The sequence below is a fragment of the Furipterus horrens genome, unplaced genomic scaffold (assembly GCF_987537825.1).
Source record: "Furipterus horrens unplaced genomic scaffold, mFurHor1.1.pri manual_scaffold_12, whole genome shotgun sequence".
In the NCBI taxonomy this organism is placed as follows: domain Eukaryota; kingdom Metazoa; phylum Chordata; class Mammalia; order Chiroptera; family Furipteridae; genus Furipterus; species Furipterus horrens.
Genome location: NW_028327182.1, coordinates 98,832,414 through 98,839,847, shown reverse-complemented (window position 1 = coordinate 98,839,847; position 7,434 = coordinate 98,832,414). Strand labels below are relative to the sequence as shown.

The 7,434-nt window shown below is 57.6% G+C and overlaps 1 non-coding gene across 1 annotated transcript; it reads left to right on the top strand.

The window, feature by feature from the left end:
- Positions 1–6,224: 6,224 nt before the first annotated feature.
- Positions 6,225–6,356, top strand: LOC149996654 (small nucleolar RNA SNORA3/SNORA45 family). Its single transcript, XR_016507533.1, has one exon. It is a non-coding gene; the product is annotated as a small nucleolar RNA SNORA3/SNORA45 family (small nucleolar RNA).
- Positions 6,357–7,434: the final 1,078 nt, after the last annotated feature.

Genomic DNA, 7,434 nt, shown 5'->3' with positions numbered 1-7,434 from the left:
AGACCAAGTCTCCCTCCTGCACAGGTGGCATCTGAGTTGGGCCGCCCTGTTCCTGGACACAGACCGAAGTGGATCGAGGCATCCATGTTGCTGGGGGTGGTGCTGGCCAGGGGATCACGCGTGTGCAGCTGTTAGCATGGCTTCCATGGCATTTGAGCGTCTGTTAAACGTGGAGATTTGTGGGGACAGCGCCCCACATGCACTGTGGAGAGGCTGGTTGAACACGGTGAGGAGCCCTGGTCTGTCCTGTCTGCACGGCTGGCGGGTGACGGGCAGAGCGAGCGCGGGCCGTGCTCTGAGCCAGGGCTCGGTGACACCTGGTGCCCTGCTCGTTGCAGCCTCGTGAGAACCCCCAGAGGCAGTGGTCTTCCTCTTTGTGCTTTTCGTGGGGGACGGGAGGGGACATCTGATCCTGCAGAGAGAATGATAGGGACAGTCTGCGGGCACCAGCCGGAGAGGGTCCTGTTACGGCGTTGCTGGCAGCCTACGGGAACGCAGCCACGCTGCCCTTCTCTCCTGTTCCCGGGGCCTCAGTCATCCTTGGGGTCCCCACACTGCCCGCAGTGCCACCGTCTGTCCCACAGGCCCCAGGGGACACGAGCAGTGTGGACCCCCTTCACGGTTTGTTCCTTCACAGCACAGCGGGGTCCTGGGCCCCCGCCTCTTCCGCGGGCAACAGCACCCTTCTGAGCAGCTGCGGGGACTGTGGTTAAGAATCTTTGAGGATGACACTGTGTCACCAAACAGCTCAGGCCGCACCATCACTGGAGTGTAGCCAGGGGCCGATGACAGTGGGGCGGAGCCTCTGCGACGTCCTCCCATGGGGTGGGCACCGCGGCCCAGCCACACGCGGCTCCTCCCCTGGAAGCGCTGGGCTAGTTGGTGGTGCAGGTCCGAGCTTCAGCATCTGGCATCCAGTGGCCGCCACCCATGGAGGGAGGGCTTCGGGGCCCTGTCATGGTCCCCGGTGGTGCCCTTCCCAGGAGCCCCTGGCCTGCCGCTCCACGAGAGTCAGCAGAGACCCCCAAACTCCAAACACGCATGGCACTGGGTTCTCCTCTCTGGTGCCATTGGGGCAGACCGCACGGCCCCCGCCACGGCCCCTGGGACCCTCCTGTGTGCTGGATATGGAGTCTGAGGTGAGGGGCAGAAAGTCACGCACGCAGACACGGATGTTCCCGGGCACGGTGTCCTGCAGTCTTTGTGCCTCACAGGCACCGGTCCTCAGAGCTGAGCTTCAGAATCAAGGGGGGCTTTCTGTGTTTCACGAGACCCAGTTTAGAAAGGCGCCAGGTCATCTGAAACAGTAAGAACTGTATCCGAAATACTCACCAAACATTCACGTGTGTACACATACACAGGAAGGTCTGAATTCCTGAAAGAATGCTGGACTATTGAGGAAGTTCATGGAAATGAAATGCCAATTCTTCACGCTCAGTGGGGAAAATGAGAAGCGTGACTGAGCGGATCCCACTCAGGAACCCGCCTTAACGGATAAATCAGCGCGTTGCTGTATCTGAGCTGCCTGCTCCCGTCCCTGCAATCTGACTTCTGGAGCAATTTCCTTTTTCATACTTAGTCGGAAGACAGCCTTCAGGACCTGGAAGTGAGCGCACATCACAGATCAGCAGACACTGTCTTACAGTTTTGGATAAAACAAAGGTCAAGAGCTCAGGAAAGATGTGCACACGTGCGCACACCCACACGGCGGAGTCTTTAGACCTCGGCTGGTGGTCAGGCCTCCGGGTGAGAAGACGTGACCCTTGAGATCGTGGGGAAATGGTGTCAGTGGCCCAACCTCGCCCCTTGGCTCTGAGAGACACAGGCTCTGGTGGGGGCCGCTGCCGTGCTGAGCGCTGCGTCCAGGATCCCCGGGCGCAGGCTCTCCTGGCGGGAAAGGCCCGTGAAAATGTGAACTTTTACCGGATTCAGGGGGGTAAGGAGAAAACAACGTGGTCTGGGAAATCCCGACATCTGGGTGGCCGCCGCCCGCCCGTCCTCGCAGCGCGTGGCCCGTGTGGAAGGAGGGCCCGGGCGCTGTCTGTCTCGTGGGCGTGAGTTCCCATGTAACTGCTTTACAGAAACACTGTGGGAGCAGGAGGGGGAGGGGTCAGAGACGGGACTGAGTGGAGGACGCAGCGGGGTCTGGGGACCTGGGACAGGCATCCGGAGCTGTCAGTAGCGCGTGCAGACCCCACGGCCTTGCTCTGCTCTGTGCGGGCCCCTGGCTGACATTCCCCTGCACGTCTTGGTGCAGAGCTACGTTCGTCCTCCCACCGCGGGCGTGCCCCCTGCGCCGTGTGCGGGGCTCGTTCCACGAGGCTGCTCTTCCTTCTCAAGGACGGTCACCGGCAGCTGCTCGCGATGATTCATGGGGTTGCCGTTCACGCTGGACGCTTATTCATCACAACGCCCTCCGTCCGGACTCCGGCTCCTCAGGGGACGCTGTGGCCGGGGCGGTGTGTTCGTCCTCTGGTCCGGCTGCGGAGTCCTTCAGCCGCACCCCCTGCGACCATCAGTGCCCGAAGCGCTCTCCCTCAGGGACACACGTGTGGCCACGTGGGGCCGAATGCGCCTCAGGGAAGGGGACAGTCCTTGACCTTCACATCTGGGTCCTGTTTGGAGACACGTGAAATCAGGGAGCCCGGGCGAGCTCAGGCTGACGCAGCGTCTGCGTTTCTAATCCGTCTCCGACCTGGTGGGACTGAAGCTGAGGGGCGACTCAGACCTGCGGCCGTGGCTTTACTTTTCTGCTCATACGTGTCTTTGCCCTTGAAGGACAAACCAGCTAGGAGCTCCAAGCAGCAAATAGATGATTCAAAGCAAAGCCCATTCCTTGGCGTCTGCTCCTCAGTGAACACTGGCTGAGGGAGAGCCTGGGCGGGGCTGGGGCTTCCTGTCAGAGGGTCCCGGCTCCCCCTCACAGTCCTGCTCTGCCCCTTCCCCGCTCCCCTGTCCCCTCTCCCTGCCGGGGCACATCTCCCCTGCTGGGCTCCGGGGCCTCAGCAGAACAAGAGGCGCGTGGAGGAGAGGCTTCTGGTGTCTCTTCTAGTCTTAAAAAGTTGATGCATGTTTTTAAAGTTCAGACTATATTTTTAGAGCAGTTTTAGGGTCACAGCTAAATCGAGGGGATTACACCCCTGCCCCCCACACGCAGGGCCTCCCCACCATCAGCACCCCCAACAGACGAAACCTGCACGGACATGTCATTGTCCCCAGAGTCCACAGGTGACACCAGGGTCACTCTGGGGGCTGCACCTTCTGGGGTTTGGACAAATGTAGGGTGACGTGTGTCCATCATCACAGCATCTCAGAGGAGATTCACTGCCCTGACCCCTCTGGGCGCCACCTGCTCATCCCTCCTCCAGCCCCAGGACAGCCACTGACCTGTCACTGTCCCCGTGGTCTTGGCTCTCCCAGGACGGCACAGGGTGGGACTCACCCAGCGGGCAGCCTTTTCAGACCGGCCCTGTCTCTCAGTCACATGCATGTCAGGTGCCTCCACGTCTTTTCGTGGCTCGAGAGCTCATTTCTTCTTCGTGCTGATAGTGCCCCACTGTGTGGATGGACCACAGTCTGTGTATCCGTCACTTGCCGGAGGGCATCCTGGCTGCTTCCGAGCTGTGGCCATTCTGGATGGAGCTGCTAGACATTCAGGTGCGGGTTTTTGTGCGGATGTGCTTCTCGATCCCTTTGGGTCCATATCAGACAGTGTGGTTACTCCGAGTCAGTCCAAACCATGGAGCCCTCTGGAGCGGAGTCCAAGTGCACTTGCCTTGCAAACATGGCAGGAGCCGCGTTACAGGAACGGCCTGCTGTTGCCGAGACTGGCTTCGGGGCCCACGCGGCAGCCCTGAGGCCGGCCCTGCAGCATCCCAGCTGCTTCCTCCATAAATGAAACGGGTTGGACGTGTGTGTACCGCAGCTGAGAGAACACAGAGCAGCGCAGGCAGTGAAAGGAGCAGGCAGTGGGGAGAGCCGGAAGCTCTCCCCAAGTGACAAGTCTTCCAGAACTTGGTCAGTCACCCCGGTGTGGTCGGTCCCCTCTGGGTGCTGTCACCCCGTCAGGAGAAGAAAGGATGGGGCTTCAGCTGCACCAGTGCGGGTGGGCGGTGATGCTGGGACCTGTCGCTCCGTCTCCGAAGGCAGAACAAGACGTCCCTGTCGTCCTGACTGGCTGAGACCCACAGGCGTTGCCAGATGTGTTCAGTTTATACTGCCAATAATACCACCTTTCAGGTTTTTAAAAATAATTTCGTTTTGTAACAAACATTTACTTAGTATCTATGTAGTTTTTATCAGAATTTTTTGTGCCACAGAGCAGGGGTCATAAAGAGAGGAAGTGTGAAATCCCTGCCCCAGGTGCTTTGCAGGATAGTTTAGAGACCAACATATAAACATACTATGGCCTGGCCTGAGGAGGCAGATGTGTGAATCATGGAGGGCTACCTGGAGGTGGTGACTTAGATCTGGGTTTTAAAGGACAGTTGGCTGCACATCGTGTCACACCTGATTGCTTTTGCTTTAAGAAACTTTCTTACTTCTTTATTTTTCCAGTTTCATTATGTCAAGACCCACCTTCGTCCTGTGATGGAAGGTGTGATTGATTTAGGGTTCTTCTATTTATGACATTTGAGAAGAATGACCACATGTATGATACTGACTCTTTTCTCCCCAACTTCTCATGTCTCTTAATTTACTCAACTCCTTATCTGAAATCTTAGTATTCTCCATAGAGTTCATAGCCATTTCCCATGAGGTGTGCTCTTTTCTATTATATTATTGTCGCTCATACAATAGAAATACTTTTCATTAACTCATCTCATTTGCGTGTGATGAGAATTCAGGAAAGTACTGTACAGCGTGTATCTGGCCCCTGAAAACTGGTCAGCACCGGCGGAGGCGGCGGTTTTTGATAAAAACCCACGAGAGGGAGTGAACACATTTGCTGCTCTTGCTACGATCAAGGTTCCCTGATTAGCCTTGAATTGTAAGTGGTATTCTCTGAAGAATTACAAGCCATCTGTTACCGTTGCTGCTGCTCACTTGTTGCTCAGGCTCATGGAAATCACCAAAGAAACAAAGGGGGGTAAACCCGCACCCTGTGGGGCATGGGGAACACCGCCCCCGAGGGCGGCACTCGCGAAGGGAGTGAGAAGGGGGAGAAGGAGGGAACTCGTCAATTCTCAGTTTCAGGAAGAAGGAAGAAAACCACAGCATCTAAGTGGGACTCAGGATAAAGAATTTGTGGGTGGGGAAGAAGCTCAAGTTCAGTCATGTGTCTGTGAACGGTCCTCTGAGGCCGAGCTCCCCGGACGGGTGGACGAAGGCGATGAAGGCTGGCGTGCTGACGGTCGATGTGCGTGGTCACCTCGAAGCCGCGCTTCTGGCCACAGTGCCCACAGGCGGCTGCGGGTCTGTGTGCGGGGCGGCGCCGCTCCACAGGCCCCTTCGGTCTCAGTTCTGAGGCCGTTCCTTCCGTGTCCTCTGTTTCTAGAGAGCGCGAGCACTTCCGTGGGGGTAATGTGGGCACAGCCCACGCCGGACGGGGTTTGCAGGTGTGACGTGACAACGTCGGTCTCTGCATGTGACATGTGGGAACCACAAGCAGCCACGTTGCTGCTTCCAGAGAGACCCCCTGAGCGAATCGGGCTTTCGTCCTAACTGTTTTGGAACCACTGGTGCGGTTTTAATCGGCTCTGCGTCACCCCACAGTCCCCACTCTCGATCGGACCGCGTCGTCCTCTCTCCCCGACCGAGCCCCCGCTGCCCTGAGCTGGATGTAAAGCGAGTGGCATGGGGCCAGCAGCAGGGGCGTCAGTGGGGCCGATTCCATTCTGCCCTAGTTGATGGAAAGGGATGACCCTCAAGGTGGCAGGGGCCATCTCAGCCCAGGCTCCGTGTGTCGCTTTCCGGTGACACGTACCAAGACAGCTGCTCCGCATTGTCACCAGTGATGCTGCCCGGGTAGGGGGGAGACAAGGGCTTCGAGCCCTTCGGGGAGGAGGGGTGACACCAGACGACTGAACGTGGAAAACACGGAGGGGAGGACGTCGCAGAGGGGGGCTGCCTGGAAACCAGAGCTTGACCGGAATGGCTGGGTCCGGCGTCCTTCTTTTGTCAGCTGCAGAGGAGAAATCCAGCCTGAAGCAGCAGTGTTTATAGACTGTTTTCTCGACAGGCTGATATCATTTAAAAACGTGATTTATTAAAAACCACGTGGGATCGAGGCTGGAGTCACGCTTGGATATCAGCTATTGCCTTAGTGTGCTAGAATCCTCAAAGGGCAATTGCTGGCCTTATTCACTGACTGTGGCCCCCTTATGGCATAGTCAGTCACCAGGTTAGTGACAATGCAAAAAAAATAAAAATAAAAACCACGTGGGGCTCAAAGGCCAGGGCATCTGCGCAGACCCAGGGCTTCCGCAGAACTTGAGGGGAGCGCCGCGCTGTCTTGCAGAGCGAGCTGGTGGTGAGGCCGCCCCGGCAGGCGCTGCAGCCGGTTTGCAGGACTGCTCAGATTCCCCAGGTGAGCGAGGACGGCCACCTGTGGGAGGTCTAAGGCTGCACGAGCAGCGTGCGCATCCCGCTGAGCCCCCGCGGAAGGCCTCCTTCTCTCGCCAGCGACTCACGCGACAGACAAGCAGCGGGGAGACGGCCTGTCAGTAAAAGCTCAGAGCGTTGTCTTAACTGCAGCTGCACGCAAACCAGCTTTGATTCTCCTCTCGAGGGTGTCCCTGTCCCCTGACCGTTACTCACTGTGAAGACAGAGCTGGGTTCATCAGTAATCAAAGCGGTGGCATCAGGGCACGCGATGTACTGAGGCAGCGTGCGGGGCAGGTCCGGCGGTGGATGATGAAGATTCTGCTCTAGGCCTGAGAGAAGTCACCAGAAAAATGGCAGATGGTAAAAATACGTTCCTCTCCCCTCTGCACGTCCCTGACCCTCATGGAGCAGTTGCCACGGGCAGGAAGATGGAGCCTAAAGGTGGGTCGGGCCCCTGTCTGCCCCCGGGGAGGTGCTGTAGCACCTGCGTGAGCCTACGGACCACAGCCTGGAGCCCAGACCAGAGCAGCTCCGGAGACAGGAAGTATCCCATGAACAGTCTTCGAATTAATAACTGCTCGTGCACAAGTTCGTTTTCAAAGGCCTTCCTCACTCAGGGTTTTGTGCGGCCCTCGCAACAGCTCTGTGTATGAAGAGAGCAGATGTTCACAAATACGCATCATGAAACAACAAATAACCTGTGAAACCAAAGCCTGATCTTCTGAAGAAAATCAGCAAAATTGTCAAGCCTTTAGCTGACTGATAAAGAAAAGAAGGGAGGAGCCCGGCACGAGTGAGCTGGGGCGGCCGCGTGTAAGGGGCCACCCCTGCTCAGCTGGGGTCTCTCCAGGAATGCAGGGCCGGTTTGACAGCTGGAGGTCAGCTCAT